Source organism: Carassius carassius, chromosome 7 (assembly GCF_963082965.1).
Source record: "Carassius carassius chromosome 7, fCarCar2.1, whole genome shotgun sequence".
Classification (NCBI taxonomy): Eukaryota; Metazoa; Chordata; class Actinopteri; order Cypriniformes; family Cyprinidae; genus Carassius; species Carassius carassius.
The window spans coordinates 3,826,000-3,845,893 of NC_081761.1; positions in this window are offsets into that span (position 1 = coordinate 3,826,000).

Sequence of the window (19,894 nt, forward strand, 5' to 3'; positions counted from 1 at the left end):
TGTGCATTCTTTATTTAATTGTAAATGAAAGTGCATACATGTATAGTGAAGCGAAGCGAAGTGCAATCCCACAATGCATTGCAATGACCTCAGTGTAAAATTTAACTACGATAACAGATGAAATAAGTCATCTGTTGAATAAAAAATATCATTAAAATTAATTCAGTACATGGCAGCAACAATACCAGTGGTAACTTTATCTATATACGATTATAGTTTTTCATATAAATATATATTTTTTTAATTACATTTTATTGTATTTTATTTTATTCTGTTTTATTATATAATTTATAATATTTTATTTATATTATTTAAATTATAAATGCAACACTTTTGTTTTTGTTACCATTTTTCATAAGCTGAACTCAAAGATCTTAGACTTTTTCTATGTACACAAAAGGCTTATTTCTCTCAAATATGGTTCACAAATTTGTTTAAATCTGTGTTAGTGAGCACTTCTCCTTTGCCGAGATAATCTATCCACCTCACAGGTGTGGCATATCAAGATGCTGATTAGACAACATGATTATTGCACAGGTGTGCCTTAGGTTGGCCACAATAAAAGGCCACTCTAAAATGCTCAGTTTTATCACACAGCACAATTCCACAGATCTCGCAAGTTTTGAGGGAGCGTGCAATTGGCATGCTTACTGCAGGAATGTTCACCAGAGCTGATGCCCGTGAATTGAATGTTCACGAAATGCCTCACAACCGCAGACCACGTGTAACCACACCAGCCCAGGACCTCCACATCCAGTATCTTCACCTCGAAGATTGTCTGAGACCAGCCACTCGGACAGCTGCTGCAACAATTGGTTTGCATTACCAAAGAATTTCTGCACAAACTGTCAGAAACCATCTCAGGGAAGCATGCTCGTCATCCTCATTGGGGGTCTCAACCTGACTGCAGTTCGTCGTCCTAACCGACTTGAGTGGGCAAATGCTCACCATCAATGGTGTCTGGCACTTTGTAGAGGTGTTCGCTTCACGAATGAATCCCGGTTTTCACTGTACAGGACAGATCACAGACAGCATGTATGACGTTGTTTGGTGAGAGGTGTGCTGATGTCAACGTTGTGGATCGAGTGATCCATGGTGGCGGTGAGGTTATGGTATGGGCAGGTGTATGTTATGGACAACGAACACAGCTGCATTTTATTGATGGCATTTTGAATGCATAGAGATACCGTGACAAGATCCTAAGGGCCATTGTTGTGCTATTCATCCACAACCATCACCTCATGTTGTAGCATGATAATGCACGGCCCCATGTTGCAAGGATCTGTACACAATTCCTGTAAGCTGAAAACATCCCAGTTCTTGCATAATCACCGGACATGTCACCCATTGAGCATTTTTGGGATGCTCTGGATCAGCGTATACGACAACGTGTTTCAGTTCCTGCCAATATCCAGCAACTTCACACAGCCATTGAAGAGGAGTGGACCAACATACCACAGACCACAATCAACAACCTGATCAACCCCATGCAAAGGATGACTGGATACTGACTGGTTTTCTGGTTTCTCTGCAAAGGAGAAGTGTTCACTAACACAGATTTGTTAACAATATTTGAAAGAAATAGGCCTTTTGTGTACATAGAAACATTCTTAGATCTTTGAGTTCAGCTCATGAAAAATGGGGACAAAAACAAAAGTGTTGCATTTATAATTTTGTTCAGTATATGCAATATAGATTTTTTTTTCATTAAAATATGACAACACTGGTCTAAGTGGACATTCCATGGTCAGAATAGGCCACAATATAGACTATTGTTATCGTGGGCACTTCTAAATACCGTGAATAATTATATATTACAAATTATTCAGAATTTGGAATGCATGTTAAGAATATTATTCCCATCAGCTGGTCAAAATGCACAACACAGCTGTATGCTGCTTGAAAGACGTGTGCTCTGATGTAAGCAAGCAGCATGAGAAGCACATGGGGGAACACGTGAGAGACAAGCTGAATGAAAGCACATTCACTCTCTGACAGCAGATGGCGCTAAACTGCAGAAAAAAAGCAGCCTTTATTCTGGAAACCACATAAATAAGCAGCTGCACTACTTTCTAAAACGTATTTATATAGCCATTCAAATTTGTGGATTTGCAATGGTGTTCATCACCGCCAAATACTTAAATATTTAGACTTAATAGGCTATTTATTTTCAAATTGTATTTATTATTATTATTTATTTATTTTTTTTTTTTTTTCATTTTAATCTGGACTACAACAAATATCCTAGAGTTTTCACACTTTACATTAGGGCTTCATTATTTAATTCATTAGTTAACATAAACTGCCAATGTAAAATTATTCTGAACATTTATTAATCTTATATTTCAATGTTTAAAATGTTTTTCAAAAGTTGCAACTGTGTTATTTAATGAGCTAACATGAACTAAGACTTGTATTTTTTTTAACAAATATTAATAACTTCTGTAGCAAATGTAGCTATTGCTCATTGTGAATGTTAATGGTTAACTAATGAGGTCTGATTGTAACGTGTAACCTATTGGTCTTTCTAGTTCTTTTGCACATGAATCTGTGTAAAACTTTTAACTTTATATTTTTTTCTATATTGCTTTATTGTATTTAAATGTTCAGTTATTTTTTAGTTTTAAAAAGGTTATTTAACCTGTTATACTGTATTATGACCCCTTTTTGAAACTAAATTTCAATACCGTGATAATACTGTATACCGTGATAAAAGCATGAGCAATTAATCGCAACAGGAAAATTTGATACCGGTATATCCCTACATGTGAGACCTGATCTTTATTTGATATATTCATGAAGCCAAAAGTATATCTTTGTCTCTGTATATATCTACACTTAGATTCAACCCATACATGGGAGGGTTGTCTAAAATTTTTGCCATCAATCTGACATGTTAATCGTCTCTGCGTTGAGTCCAGGATTTGTAATGTTTTAATAAATGACTCAGTTTTGTTAAATGTTGATGAATTTGTTTGATTTTGCTTCACAGGAGTGGTATTTATATGATGGATGAGATCATGTCTTGCATTCAGAATTGGTCACTAATGAGATTCCATTTCAGTCATTCCTTGGAAGACAGCAGCCTATGTAGGCAGCAAGAAAATAGCTGCACACTAGATGTTGAAACAGAGCAAAAATCCCTCCAGATGTAGAGCTGCTGCAAATCTGCCAACATAAGCACGCGTTGTGTGAAAAATGTTCTCGCGGAGCATCTACTGGAGTTAATTTGGAAACCAGTAAATCTAGTTTTGCACCCCATTAACTCTCGTAAGCTACATCACCACCAGTTAAGTACAGTTCTCAGGAACAAATGAATGTTGGGGGGATATTTAGGGCCGTGTGTGGAAAAGCATCTGAGGAGCACAGGCCCCTGGGATACGTTAGCAGATGAGAGATGAGTGTCAGAGCAGCACGTAATGAAACACCGCAGAGAGCTAATGCTCGCGTCACGCTGATCACCACATTCATACTGGGATCATCACTGGATAAACAAAAAGTCGAGCCGAGTCTGCCACCCCAGTGTCCTCTTTAAGCTGTCTTTTAGCATTAAATTTTAGTTGTGGAGACATATTGCATAAATTAAGACTCTACAGTTGCCATAGGAATGGGGAAAAGGAAATATCTTTAGAACATCTAAGTTTTAAAATTTGATAATCCACATGTCAAACTGAGCCAACATACCAAAGACTGCAGTAAAAATTAAGAGATTGCATTAAGTTTTTTCGCCTTTTTTTCTAAGAAATAAATGTCTTAACTATTTTTTGTTTGTTTGTTTCATATCAGATAAATAAGGAAAAAAATTACAATTTAAGAAGAACATTTAAGACAGCACTTGGAGACTTTTGCATCTGAACTCTTCATAGCAGTAGGGCTGAGAAAAAAGAAAAAAAAAAAAAAAACCTTTTTCGATTTATCGCAATCAATGAATGAATGGTGGATGGCGCGGTGCACTGTTTTATTTACTAACGTAACTTACACGCATACTGATGTGCGGAGGACGCGCACTGTGTTTTCAGCTTCTGCCATCTCATTATGATGATATGAATACAAAAAAAAATCTCCAGCTGCTCTGAGATTCACTTCATTATCATTTTACCGTTTAATTTGAGAAAACTACCGTCATATCACATACACAGCAGCTGCAAGTTCCTCACCAGAACCCATCAAAATACAAGTAACGTTATAGTTTACCGTTAAGAAACGTCAGAATATATTACTATTTAGCATTCTTAAGACTTAATGCTACTGCTAATACATATTAATAAATCTTTTTAAATGAATTATCACATTTGTTTTCTTTTTTTTGTTTTCTTTTTTTTTTACAATAAACCTCTGTTGTGCAGCACTTTGTTTGCCAAAAAATCAAAGGGTTTAATTTTCATTTGATTAGTATAAATTCAATTAATGTTTTATGCCTTCATCTGATTATCAAAAAAAAATATATAGGGCCCCCTATTATTGTTCAAAAAAGGCCCAATAATAATAATAATAATAATAATAATAATAACAACAATAATAATAGGTTTAAAATACAGGCCTGTCGTTCTTCTTCTTATTATTATTATTAATTCACCATCTGTAAACTGATGTTTACAGTTTTTTTTTTAAATATCAATAGGATTTGTATTAAAACTATATTCACTGAATGTAATAATAAAAAAAAAAAAAAAAAAAAAACGAGGTTCGAATCGAGTGGACATCTAAATCGTTACCCACCCCTAATAAAGAGCCAAAGTTAGTGCAATAAAGTAAGCCTACATTTGAAGTTTTCTTCTTCTCTTGAAGTGCAATTGCATTTGCAGTGCTCAGCTTTTGCTGTTACAACTTGACATACTTTGGTTTCCTCTTTAAGTTTGATGTCCTAATAATCCAAAAATAATTTGTCTTTGGATATTGCTAGAGCATGGGTGTGAAGTTGTTATATTTCAAGCCAAAAAGTAAAAAGGGAAGAAGATCAGTCGCTATTCTCTCACCACCATGATGTATGTCTAGTTCTGATTATAAACGCTTGCCAAGATCTAAAAAAGCCAACGACTACACTTAAGATGCAGCAATTTGTCACCCCACTGCAGCGAGAAAATGACAGAACACATGGAATTTGGCAAAACTATAATGCGGTCCTGTGCCAGAGAGCGCAGGAGTCATATATTCTTTCCTGATGCATTACCATCTCACATAACAGTCCCCATCGTCCATCTTAATCTGACAAGCAGGGACAGAGATATTTAAGCAGGGCTCAATATAGTAGTCATATTTCATTCACTCTTTTCCATTGTGGTCCACTTGCAGCAGTCTGGTGGGTCCTTTCAGAGGGTTATTCTTTTGTTAAGTGCACATGTTGGAGCCTCTGCAGGTTACGTGACCACATTAGATAATCTACTTTTATTTGCAAGGTCTTTCCTGGTTTAATGCAGTAAAAGAACTGTGTTCAGCAGTGAAAATATATTCCATAGAAAGGGAGCAATGTGATATACAGAACTCACTGAATCAAGGTTAGAGTAACAAACACGCAGGGCATTGTTTCTTGACACGCGTGGGAATTGAGATGTCTTGTTATACTATGCCCTAGACATGGAGGGTCTCACCATGCATTTCATCTCATCTCATTTGCCTTTAGTCTCTATGACTGCAAAAGTTGAGAAATATTTTGGTTTCATTAACATTTTCCTGCAGCACAGATTGAGTCTCAGGCCTGTCCAAAACAGCAGTACAAATAATAGCATTCAAAGGAAAGAAGTTGCTTCCTTTTTTATTTTATTTCTAGAGATTTGTGTTTCTTCATTAGAACAGATTTGGAGAAATGTAGCAATACATCATTACTCACCAATAGATCCTCTGCAGTGAATGGGTGCCATCAGATTGAGAGTCCACACCAATCCATCAATTAACACCTGTTTGTAAGAAACAAATCTATCAAGACATTTTTAACTTCAAACCATACTGTCAAAAATACAAGTCCATAACATTGCTTTCTCCAGTGAAAAAGTTGTCTGGTCTGAATCAGGAGAGAAATATGCTCAGATTGAGCTCCGTTTAAAGCAAAAACAGTCCAAAACGGCTCTAAACAAAGATGTGAGGATAAAAGGGAACTTAAAGGGATTGTTCACCCAAAAATGCAAAAGTTGTTGGTAGACACTGGCTTACATAATATAGAGAAACAAAAACAAAAAAAATGGGAAGTCTATGTCTACCAGCATCTGTTTGGTTACCACCATCATTCAAAATACCTCCTTTTGTGCTCAAAGGAAGAATTAAACTAATACAGTTTTGGAACAACTTGAGGGTGAATAAATGATGAAGGATTTGCATTTCTGGGTGAACCATCCCTTTAACCAATTATGGTCTTTTACCATTAGAAACAATCTTTACAGTGTGGACTTTGCACAGGTACTACAGTAACTCGCTCATTGTTACATTGTTCTGGCACTTTCACCATCCACTCCATCAATGTCCTCTGTTGAAGAGCCCTTGTGTCTCTTCTCTCAGTTGTTCTCCTCTCTTACAGTCTCTTCCCTTTCATCTCTGTAACACTTTGAGAGGCTGTTTTTTTATGCAGACTGGTCTAGTTCAGCTCTCCCATCGTTTGGGCCTCAGGGTGACTTTGAAATCGCTTTTTTTCTGCTTCTTCTTCAGTAATTGACAAATGCTGCAGTCAGCAATGCTTTCTCACTTGCTACATTTTCCACTGAGCTGAGAGAACTCACTGGAGGTGGATGTTTGTCAAAATTCAGAGCAGATAAGACACTTATCTGGAAAGTCCTGGAGGAAAAATCAGGACATGCAAGCATGAGGTGGTCAGGTTTGTATTTAACATACTGTGGCTGGTGCATATCCAGTGGTTTAGCAAACACGGCCCACCCACTTTGACATGGTCAACCTTTGCTCTGGATACAAGTAGTCCTGTTGATTAACTATTTACATCATATTTGTTCATTTATCAGACCTTGTTTTTAGTTTATCTGTGGGATCACAAATAGTATCATACAATAACCATCAATACTCACAATGAAAAGTTTCAAGAGTGCAGAACAATATTTAATATTATTAAAATGAATAAATACATACATCATACATGCAAAAATAATTAAAATAAATTGATTTCATTTTAGTAATGTCTTGTACTTCAATTTATTTATTCTAGATAAATGCAAGACAACATTTTTCATCTAACGTGTGTGATGTATTTTATTTCAGCTTTATTTCACTTACCAATACCAATAACAAAACTGGTGCCGAAAAATCTGAAATATTTCATATTTATGATAATAAAAGAAAATAAATTCATAAAAACATAATAAATAAAATGTCAGTGTTTGATTCTTATGGTGACCATCTTGATAGTCATACCAGTTGCATCACATATTACATAAATCTCTTTGTTGACACTGCTGTCTTGTTTTCAAACGAAAATTAAAATCCCCGTACGATATGTCGCACGATGCCTTCTGTCTTGCATTAAATCACTATCATATGTTATTCTGTAAATTAACACGTTGAACTCTAGACAAAATGTGAAATTGATTTAACTACATCAATAAATTAGCCGTATTATCTGTCATCCAGGTGGCATATTGAGCAATTATAAACTGGCTAATCACCTCGCCAGGATGTACGTCCCCTGGGTCTCTGTCTGTCAAACCACCGCACCCAAAGCAGCGATCCAACCCAGTGCAATGAAGTCAACAGCAGCAGGTGTGTCGATTTTTGCAGTTCTTCCTGATTGATGCTTCCCATATGTGCATTAAGGAGCCAGCGTTGGTTGTACCACATTCGCAAAGCGCCAATGTAATTGTAATAAACGGAAAACAGGTGAGCTCACTCATCTTGAGAATGGTTTCCTGCGCCGGCGCGGTAGGAGTTTGAACAGAGGTTGTTAAAAGCTGGCACGGGCGTAGCAAAAATCCGCCAGGCCTTTGCTCTGCCAACCTTCCCGGGCAGCGAGCACCGACGTGCTAGTCCTTTCAGTTTGTAAATCCGAATTTAAGCACATTTAACATTGAGTCTTTTGACATGGGAGTTCAGATGTGTAAAGGCCCGTTCACACCAAGCAAGATAACTATAAAGATAACGATAAAGATGTAGTTCTAAAAATCGTTCTCAATATTAAAGAATAGCGGAGTCCACACCACAACTATAACGATAAAGGCACAGAGAAACGATATCGTTGACATCACTTTCAGAACTTTTTTTTTTTTTCTGATGAACGATAAAAACATTGCCAACCAATCAGAATCAATCCTACTGCTCGAAAATTTAAAGCAGCAGACGAGCGTCCGCTTAGAATACACAAACAATATTACACAAAGAATATCGTTCTCTGGTGTGAACGCTAATATCGTTATCTTTATAGTTATCGTTCTTCGTGTGAACGGGCCTTTAGATTCCATCCAAGAGTGAAGCCTGGAATATGTCTTGATGGGGGAACAGAGAGCCAGGGTCTGAAACGCTGCTCATGGCCCAGTGATCTGCCAACGACAAGACAAATTCGTATGCATGGGCTGATCTAGAAACAATTTGATGGGCTGACGAGATGGGGAAGGAATTTTTAAGGGGTGGCAACATATGGCAGACATGTATATATACTGAATTAAGTCACAGTTATCACCAGTCAAGAGCTACATTCAGGGTGTACTCACACTAGCCAGTTTGAACCGTGTCCGAGTGCGTTTGACCACCAAAGCGCGGTTCGTTTGACTAGTGTGAGTGCTCCGTACCGTGCCCGGGCGCGGCTCGATTGGCCGGCCCTGGCCCGCTTGGAAGAGGTGGGCCAGAGCACGGTTCAGTTGGACTCGGGCGCGGTTCGCATGTAGTGTGAGCGCTAACCGTGCTGGAGCACGGAACAGGACGCGTGGCGTCACAGTTTTGCGTCGCTCCACAAGCTCAGCTGGTACCTTGCAAACCTCCTCATACGAGCAGCACGATTACGTGAAAAGTTTCGCGGCACTAAGGCGACACATCTGTTTAACAACAGGCTGTGAGAGGGCTGTGGACCACCGTGGACCAAACGCCACAAAATTATCCACAAAGAAAAGAGAGCGATGGACTCCATTGTGTTCAGAGAGCGCCGCTCTTCCTGTTTATCCCGAAATCGTCGCACCATAATGACGTAAGCGTGCTCCGGCACGAATGCTGAAACCGTATGTGAGTGCAGGCCATAGGGGGAGTGGGGATGGGGGACAATCGTACTCGGGCCTGGTTCATGGCAACCGTGCCTAGTGTGAGTACACCCTTAGCCTTAGATGTTATATGAATATGGTCCGTAAAGCATAGGTTTTATTAGCTGACAATAATAAATAAATAAATAAATAAACATTATAGGCACAAATACAAATGTACTTTTAGGAATTATTTTTGAAAAATATGGTGTTATTGTTTTGGCAAGTTTAAATTAAAACCTCTATGAAAACTTGTGTGATGTTCCTTTAAAGTAGGGCTGCATATTGGGAAAAAATTACGTTGCGATATTTTATTTTTCTGCGATATATATTGCGATATGAAATCTAATCAAATTTTTTCTTACAAACAAAAATGGAGTGAGCACACTTACATTCTCATTTTAAATGATTTAAACATCGACAACATCGTGTCAATTGATTAATATGCGCAAGGGAGAGAGAGCAAGACGGCGCTCGTGTTGTTTGAAGATGGTCTCTCTCTCTCTCTCTCTCGCGCGCTCTCTCTCTCACACGCGTTCTCTCTCTCGCGCGCTCTCTCTCTGCCATGTTAAACTCACAGAACTTAAAATTTTAAAACTGCTGTGCAATTAATCCGCGAAACACATTCGTCAAGTGCCGTACAGTTAATGAATAACGGATCAACTATGACAGCCTACATCGTACATCCTGCGATGTGACTATCGTGGATTCGTACATCGCGATATCGATGCTTAAACGACACATTGTGCAGCCCTACTTTAAAGTAACGTTTTAGGTGATATTTTTTAACGTGTATTTTACTGTGCAATTTCTTACAGATTTTCTTTGAGTTAGACCAAACTTTTCTTTTGGTGGGTTGTAGACAGAGTTTTTTATTTTTTTATTATTATTTTTTTTATAAACTTATTATTATTATTAGCTATTAGGCCTACTTGAAGTATAGCATACTCTACTGTGCAATAGTACTATATTTATATTTACATTTCTTCAAGTTATACCGAAATTTTATTTTGACAGGTTGTCGTAAAGACATTGCAGATTCTGTCTGTGTATACCATACGAATGAATGACGATAGTTTTATCAAATGAAATGGTGAAATACTCTCATAAGCGCGCTGGCTTGCACATGTGTAGCCTAAATCATGTGTCAATATTCTGTTGTTAAGTCATGATGTAAGAAGCACTGTTTCCGGGTCCAAGCCTCAACTCGTGTCACTTAAGAATACCACCTCAGCAGACGTTTATGAGCACTGTTTATTCATATTAATCGTTTAAGCTAAACACTTTCAAACTTATGGTGTACACTACAGTCTCTGTGCTCACAGCGTCCCAAACACAAATATTTTATATATATATATATATATATATATATATATATATATATAATTTATATTTTCATTGTCTGGCTATCTGGGACTTAAAGTTAAGATTATAACTTTTTTTTTTTTTTTTACACCACTGTAACTGTAAGCAAAATAACGTTCTTCAACCTGATATTTATCATCTCCAAGTCAACATTACAACTATGCTAGCACTGTGCTTTCATTATAGCTTCATTTCTTGATAGATAGATAGATAATCCATTTTACCTCTTCTCTCCTGTATCTCCTCGCTTCGCGCGCACTCAGAAAATTCACTGCATTCGGACATTGGAGATTCGCGCTAGTAAATTTTCAAATTGGTCATGACTTTTAATTTGTTGGGGTGGCAAGGCTGTATTTTTGCATTTGCCACCCCGGTAGATCTGTTCGTATGGCAGGCTTATGGATGCGATGTGGAGAAAGAAGGGGAGGCCTCTGCTGTCTAAAGCCCATCACAAATGACCACTGCTAATCAGCCCGGATGACTCAATATTTTTATTTTTTTATTTTGTATATGTTTTTGTGTTTACGTTTACATTGACAGAATTTCCCGGCAATTTGGACAGTATATATATATATATATATATATATATATATACAGTGTTGGGAAGGTTACTTTGGAAATGTAATAGGTTACAGATTACAAGTTACCCTATTTAAAATGTAATAGTAGTGTAACTTTTTTAATTACTTTAATAAAGTAATGTAACTAATTACTTTTTAGTACATTTTGATTACTTTTATAAATTTCTAATGAATGTTAATTTGCAACTGTTAATCATCTTCAACCATTTTACACCATGCAGGTTTAACCTTACAGTAGTGCTCAATACTGTCAGACTTTCACCATCCTTCATCACTTAAATTAAGATGATCACATTTGAACACATCCACCACACAATCAGACTTTACTTAGAGATTGATCTGAAGTTCAAAGCAGATTTAAAATCAAAAGAAATAGTTTATAGATACTGTTTTTGAAACCAAATCTTTGCATAACTACAGGCATCTAACTGCATCTAACAATGGTTTAATAAAAGCATATACATCAACTCAAATACGGTTATCTAATAAGCATGTGTCCTATTTTGTGTACTAAACTCCTGAAACATTGGTGTCTTTTTGAAACACTGCTGTCTCTTTGTATATGATATGATGATAGTTTCTCAAAATAAGTAAAAAATGCTCATGAAGTGACTGTTCTAGAGATTAATTTCCATGAGGGGCAGACTGGGGAAAAAAATAGGCTGGGAAATCTCACACTCATACACCCACAACCCATTCTGAAACATGGACAACCCTATTTTTTTTTTGGACCTGACATGAAAAAGATTTGAATCCTTAGGTTGGGGGACTTGCAACGTAATTAAGAGTTCTCTCCTGAACTGCATCTTCACTTCCATTATCCATCCATCTCTCTCATGACTTTAATACTGAAGATTTTTATTTGACTTTTACCATGTTTTGTAAGTGCAATTTTGTTTTTTTGGCAAATGAATTACCACTTGTATTTATTTTTACCACTTTTATTTATTATAGTTAAACCATTTTAGTGCCATACCATAGGCTACATTAATGTTCCTAAGGGTTGTGTTTTTGTATGCACTAGCTCCCCCTAAACCTATGATAAAATATGATGATTTGTCTGCTAACTTACTACTGTAACATTACAATAGATAATAATGACGTCGTTTATACAGTATTTTGAGTGATTGTGAGCAATGTGCTGCTGCTGCTTGACTAAGTAAACAAAGACAAAACTACATTAGCATATTTACAGATGAAACTGACCTCCACCTGAAACCCTGAACAGAAGTGTCGCTTCTCTGCTCCAGCTGTGCGCTTACGCAGTTCACTCTGGTCTCTCTCTCTCTCGCATTGATTACTCAGAGTCTGATCCAAACCGTTCGGCGGAGGCGCGGAGAGCGCGCGAGCCCAACCATTGCCAGTCATGACTAACCGATTCATGATTTATTAGAGATTTAATTATCGAATGGCGGATTCGGATATAATCGCTTTAGTATATTCGGCCTGCAATTATACAATAACAATATTAAAGTAGAAGGCCAAATCGTCTGCCAGGCCACCGGGAACAGTCCCGGTTCTCCCAATGTCCAGTCAGCGCCTGATTTCCACAGACACGCAGAACGTGCAGGATTCAAATTCAGTCTTTTTGTGGATTAATATTCACAGACATCAGTCCATATCGGGTTTTGATTCAAGTGTACTGAACTACTTTTGATTTATTCGTCCAAAATGTGACATATTGCGTCCGCGTTATAGGCTGAATTCCATTTTTATGACTCGATTCTACGAATGTGTTTTCCGCGTCTCGGAGATTATGGGCCATATGTCTTAGTGCAATTTGGGAAAGAAATAAACTGTATGTGGATGTGTGTAAATATTCAAATGTAATCCTCTTTGTAATCATTACAATTTTCATAAGTAACTGTAATTTAATTACTCATTTTTTCTTATTAACTGTAACTGATTACTGTTACATTTATTTTGTAATTAAATTACGTAACGCCGTTACATGTAACTAGTTACTCCCCAACACTGTGTATATATATATATATATATATATATATATATATATATATATATATATATATATATATATATATATATATATATATATATATATATATATATATATATGGTAGCGGGTGATATTACGCACTTTCTGAAATGTTACAAAATCTCTGGAGACAAAAACAAGGGAAGAAGAAAAAATCATGAAGCTACAATCTTTTTGTTTTGTTAAAAAGCAGATGCTGTTCTTTCTTGTTTTTTTGTTATTGTGTGTTCAGAGATGAGTACCTCGAAATTGTCATATATATATATATATATATATATATATATATATATATATATATATATATATATATATATACATGCATGCATACATTTCTATGTCATTTAATGAAAAGGATCAAATATGCTGGTGCTGATTTATAAAGAAAAAAAAAAAACTTACCTTAAAATTAAACTTAATTAATACATCAAAAGCAGTAGTATTAATTTTGACACATTTTATGATCCCATAGCATTATTTGAATATCTGAGTGCTTGAAACAACAGAAAGCATGTTATTTATTCTAATTTCCCTAAAACTAATAAATACAATGAAAATGAAGTGTGTGAAATCAAGTTTCTGTTTCTATGAAGGCTATTGCTCATCATGGCAGGTCATAGTGCATGGAGTAGGGTTATATAAAGTTATACAAAATCCCAACATAATCTTCATTGGAAATAATTTTAATCCTTGGAGGGGTTACTGCCACCATTTATTTGCTAATCTTCTGAAAGAATGTAATGGAGATTATATTACTGTCCAAATGTATGGGGTCATTATTTATTTATTAGCATTATTATTTTTGTAAGAATTTAATACTTTTATTCAGAAAGGATGGAGTACATAGATTAGTACATATGGAAATTATGAATTAAAGTGACAGTAAAGACATGTATAATGTTACATAAGTGTTTTTGTACTTTTTGTATAATCATCAAAGCTCCAGGGAGTGTGCTGAGCACCTGTGCTTCCATCTCTGTAGTCAAAAACATGGTCAAATAAAATATATTTTAAAGTCTTCAATTTATAGTAAATCCATAAAAATAAAAAGTTGCACAGCCATCTTTCTGCCAATTTGCAAAAAAACAAAATAGGTCTAATATGATCTCATGATGCTGAGTTCAAAAATATCACTGAAAATGTTGACATACATAAATGTCACATACAGTTTTTCTTTTTCCAAACAAAGTGATGAAGATTTTTCAAATTATATATGGATCATCTGTAAAATGAACAAAAAACAAATGTAAAAAAGGAAACATTCAAAACAACTAATTTAATTTACAATCCGCAAATGAGTGGACAAACTAGAAATCAGGATTAGGAATAAAACAATGTCTTCAATCATACATATGTACATGGGCTGAGAATTGAACAGATTTGACAAAATGTTTAGTTTTTGTCCCTGTTTCAGTGTTATTTCAGGGTTAGTCTGTCCTGTTGACTTCTCATACTTCAGTGCATACTTTTTTTTTCCTTTGGTTACAGTCATAACACAAAGGGTAACACAGATTTCTGAAATTTACCTTAGACGACAGCATTATTGCTAAAAATCCCCTAGTGTTCATGCGGCTAAATGCTTCACCATCATGCATCCCATGAGACTATAAAGCTGGGGCAGACGCTCTCGCTCCCTCTGCTCCAGCTCTTTCCCCTAATGCTCCACAAACAAATGTCTCATGAGACGCCAAAGGTTTCTCCTACATCAGCGATGCAAGTTAATGAGCAAATGTGGGTGGAGAAGGAAAGAATGGGACAAGGAAGATGAAAGGCTCCTCCCCTTCTTTCTATCACTCTGGTTCTCGCATGCCTCATTCCCCCTTTCACTCTCCGCCTGATAATTAGCAGGCTCTTTACACACGGAGCCCACAGAACACTTGCTAATTTGTGTTTAAAAAGTGTCGGGTGTTCGCCAATTTTCCAGCAGACGATCAGCGCGCTCATTGCTGCTGTGCTGCAAAGAGATGCACGACATGCTAATGATGTTCCATCGATAAAAGTTTGCCTCTGAGGACCAGCGTAGCTCTGAGGTGAGAGCCATGCTGGGGAAAGCCAGTCTGTGGTTGAATTATGAGCATCAATTGTGGGTTTTATTAGATGGATGTACGTTTAACCCTCAGAGGTCCGATTGTTGATGTTGATGCATTTGCTTTTTTCCACTTAAAGGGTTGGTTCACCCAAAAATGAAAATTATGTCATTAATAATTCACCCTCATGTCGTTCGAAACCAAGTAAGACCTCAATTTATCTTTAGAACACAGTTTAAGATATTTTAGATTTAGTCCGAGAGCTCTCAGTCCCTCCATTGAAGCTGTGTGTACGGTATACTGTCCATGTCCAGAAAGGTAAGAAAAACATCGTCAAAGTAGTCCATGTGACATCGGAGGGTCAGTTAGAATATTTTGAAGCATCGAAAATACATTTTGGTCCAAAAATAGCAAAAACTACGACTTTATTCAGCATTGTTTTTTCTTCCGTGTCTGTTGTGAGAGAGTTCAAAACAAAGTAGTTTGTCATATCCGGTCCGAGAACGAATCATTCGATGTAACCGGATCTTTTTGAACCAGTTCACCAAATTGAACTGAATCGTTTTAAACGGTTCGCGTCTCCAATAGGCATTAATCCACAAATAACTTAAGCTGTTAACTTTTTTAATGTGACTGACACTTCCTCTGAGTTCAAGCAAACCAATATCCCGGAGTAATTCATGTACTCACAGTAAACCGACTGAACTGCTGTGAAGAGAGAACTGAAGATGAACATTGAGCCGAGCCAGATAATACCAATTCTTAAGGTGAAGTGAGCCCAAAACAAAATATCTCTCATACTAATCGTGTCTTAACAGAGCTTCTGGTTGTTGATTTAATTGTTATACTGATTATGACCTAAAATTGTTAACCTTTATAACTGGGAAAATAACATATGCAACATGAAAGTAAAAAAAAAAAAAAAAAAACATTGTGCATCTGGGGCTCTCTCTTCTCAAATATGGCTGGTGCAAAAGTCAGCAAAAGGTCCTGCATTACTCTAATGGCCATTAAATGACAAAAGCTGTCCAAAAGGACCAGCTGGCCTGTCTACTCTCTGCTCATTACCATTTTCATGAGCTCGCCTCATGCTAGTCCAGATAATGGCCAAGCAACCCAAAGCAATGGCATTTTACAAAAACTACACACATTCATCATGTCATAGTATGACTCCTAATACAACACATGGCATGCATGTTTAATATTCAAACATAGGGACAAGATATTAACATGACACATATTCTTTGTTCTGTGTAGATAGTGCTGATGTATCACAGACGCTGTGAAATGTATTCCTCGATGTGGGTGTGAAGAAGCGTTCTTTCATGCTCCACCTGAGAGACTTGTATAAACCTCAGTGTAAAGAGATTTACAGGTGGATGCACCGTAAAAGAACAAGTAACTCACTTGAGCTCACTTGAAGCCCTGAGAACTGCTGCTGGTGTCAAAGCCTGACAGTTCACAACCAGAGAGAGCTTGTCGGAGGTGGAATAACTCAAATTGAAATTCTCTACTAGTAAAATTAAAGTGCTTCAGGCAATCATGAAGTCCGACTAGTAACATTATATATATATATATATATATAATATACACCTAATTTTCTTTTACCTACTGAAATAAATATGACTAAATTATATTTACAAAATACAAAAAAAAAAATACATTTAAAATATTTTGTAATTTTTAAGAAACGTTGACAATTGGAAAAAAAAAAGAAAAAAGGAAAATTTAGCAACATTTTATCAAAGCAGCCAGCAAATGCAGCGATCATGAGCAGAGTGTATTTATTTATTTATGTATTTATTTTTTCTCATTTACAGTGCACTGTACTGCACTACCTGTATTTCCCTTTATATCAATGTTCTAATTTTGGAAACACTGCATTTGCATCTTAGGATGCAACAGACTGTAAACATTCAATGACATGGATAATTGTATAGGACGAAAAGGACAGCATGAATTAATATCTCATTATGCTGCATGCCCGTTTCCCATCAGTTCACTTCAAGATGTTTAATCTCTTCTGAAGAGCTATTAAAGAAATGCATCTATTTTAGTGCAGTACAGGCACATAAATGCATAGTAAATAGGCAGGGCAGACTTTCTTTCTTCCCCCCTCATGCTGAATGTCACAATTTATAGCCAGGGCTTGAAGAGAGGAAGATTTAGGTCCCACATATTTAATCTGCATATGCAGCGGTGAAGATATTGCAGAAATCGCATGTATTTCTATTTATTTAGAAAATAAATAATCGGAAGCAATGCCAGTTTTTGATTTGTAACATTTGACTCATTTGCTCTGAAGGTCAGTATAGTTTGTGTGTATTGTACAGTGCAGTATTCAGTTTGCTGTAACTTGCTTGAGTGTAATTCTAGTCATTTCTTGCCAGCATTGTTTGCTAATCTAATAGGCAGCTTTTCATTGTCACATAAAACCGAAACCAGAAAGTAAACATTCAGTGCTAACAATTCGAGAAATTGTAAATCAACTTCACTCAGCTGTGCCAAAGTCACCCTAACAAGCCGCTTTCTGATTCCAAGCTCATTCTAATGTAATTACCCTGCGCAGCTCCATATCTCCAGGTAACACACCTGACTCCTGCTTTAGGCTCCCTTTTTTATTGGCACGGCTGATTTAGCTGGCGAGGCTTTCCCACAGTAGACTAGTGTGATATTGTAATTGTTACAACGAGCTACAGGACCCAGGCTGTTCAGCACTCAAGTGGAGATTCTCAACCAGGCGCCTCAGAAGCCATGTCGGGTGACAAGAAGGCGGCGATCAGCGCCTTAATGCAGCTCGCGCCATAAGGGAAGTCTGTGTGTTTGTGTGGATGGTCCTGATGCAGTCATCTAGCCTACATATGCTTAGGAGGGATGTAGAGCGCTTTGTGATTTCACACAGTTTGGATTGGAAAGCTTAAACCCCTGTTTGACTAGCTTGACAATGTTTCGGCAATTTCTTTTTTTTCATTTAAGTCAAATGGCATCATTTCATTTATTTTGGACAAAAATAATTTAGTTAATAATTAAGTTAATTAGATATTAATATAATTTATAATATATAAATAAGTAATTCTATTATTTTCTTTTTTATTTTTTAAAAACATTGTTCATATTTTTCCCATGCTTATTTACTCTTATCATATATTTTCATCATAGAAATGCTATAAATTATATATATATATATATATATATATATATATATATATATATATATATATATATATATATATATATATACTTATTACAAATGTACATTTTCAACTGACTTTTATCTTGCATTTTTTTTCTTATGTTTTCAACAAAATGTTATATATTTAAGACTTAATTTTACATTTTATTTTTAATTTCACATGTAATTTGTAATTTGTTTTTCAAATACTATATACTGAAGTAATTTCATATTTTTTGAAGAGTTTGGTTCCAAATGTTTGGTTCCATTTTGATTAATTTTAATAAAAAAAAAAATTGTTTTCTTTACCAAGAAAGTGGCAAGATGAAAACCACTATTTTCTGTTTCAAATTTCATCATGAATAAGAACATCATTATCAGAACAACATTATCACATTAAACCACAGAAATTCAAAAATTATATTTCCCTTACATTCAACTTCCAAAAATACATTCACTTGCCATGTTGCATTCATTTAGTTGACTAGTGCTATGTGCAGTATTAACAAAAACATAAATGGCATTAATAAAAACACTAATACTGACAAGCTACGCAATATCACATTCTTAATTGGTAATTACATTCTAATTTATCGTGCAGCCCTTGCTTGTTGATCACAAAGTACAAAGTAGAGGAATAAAACTAAGATGCGGAGTGTATTCAAAGCACCGTCATTACCGTCTAAAGTGTGTGGAATGGTGCGCTGTGATTGGTTGAGCGGATATATCACAAAAAATAAAAGGGGAGAAAACATGACCTAATAACTCTGCGATATAGCATTTTGCGTAAAATAAAAAAAAATACTTTTCAATACCGACCAGAAACAATACTGATTTTGGTGGAAAAATACTGATTTTTTAAATGCTGTTTATCATCAAACACTCCACACACACACACACACACACACACACACACATATATATATATATATATATATATATATATATATATATGTTAGTGTGTGTGTGTTTTGTAAAGTATAACATAGTCCATTTTTTTTAATATTGTTATTTGATTAAGTGTTAGATCTAAACAGAGGCTGGTCCCAGAACAGTCTTTTAAGGAATATAAATTTCCAGGCAGTAGACAGCATGTCCCGGAGCCCCTGTTTCTCAGTCTGTTGCACCTTCTGATGACACATTGATTCAGAGTCAACTGTAGATGCGCCTCTACTCAATCCGGGCAGGAATTAAAATGTCACCTATAAAAGGTTTATAAGTACATCATGGATGTTTGTAAACCTCCCTATGATCAATGTAGAGAGGCTCAATAAACCATATGGGATTTGATGCAGCCCTCGAGCCAGAGTTTAGAAAGCACTCAATGCATCTACAACAAACGTTTTTATGATCACGCATACATTGAGAGGCTGATCCCACAGGAAGATGTCATTGTGCATAGATTCCTGCTTCATAGCTCATAGAATATAAATGTGATGTTTTTCCTGAAGTTCCTGTTGTTGACATGAATATAATTTCATAAGACGAACATATTTCACTGTATATTCAGTGTATTTAATTAGTTTTATTCTAAAACAACATTTAATTTTAGTTAGTTCTAAAATAATATTGTTAATGGGAAAGTGCAAAATTAAGTT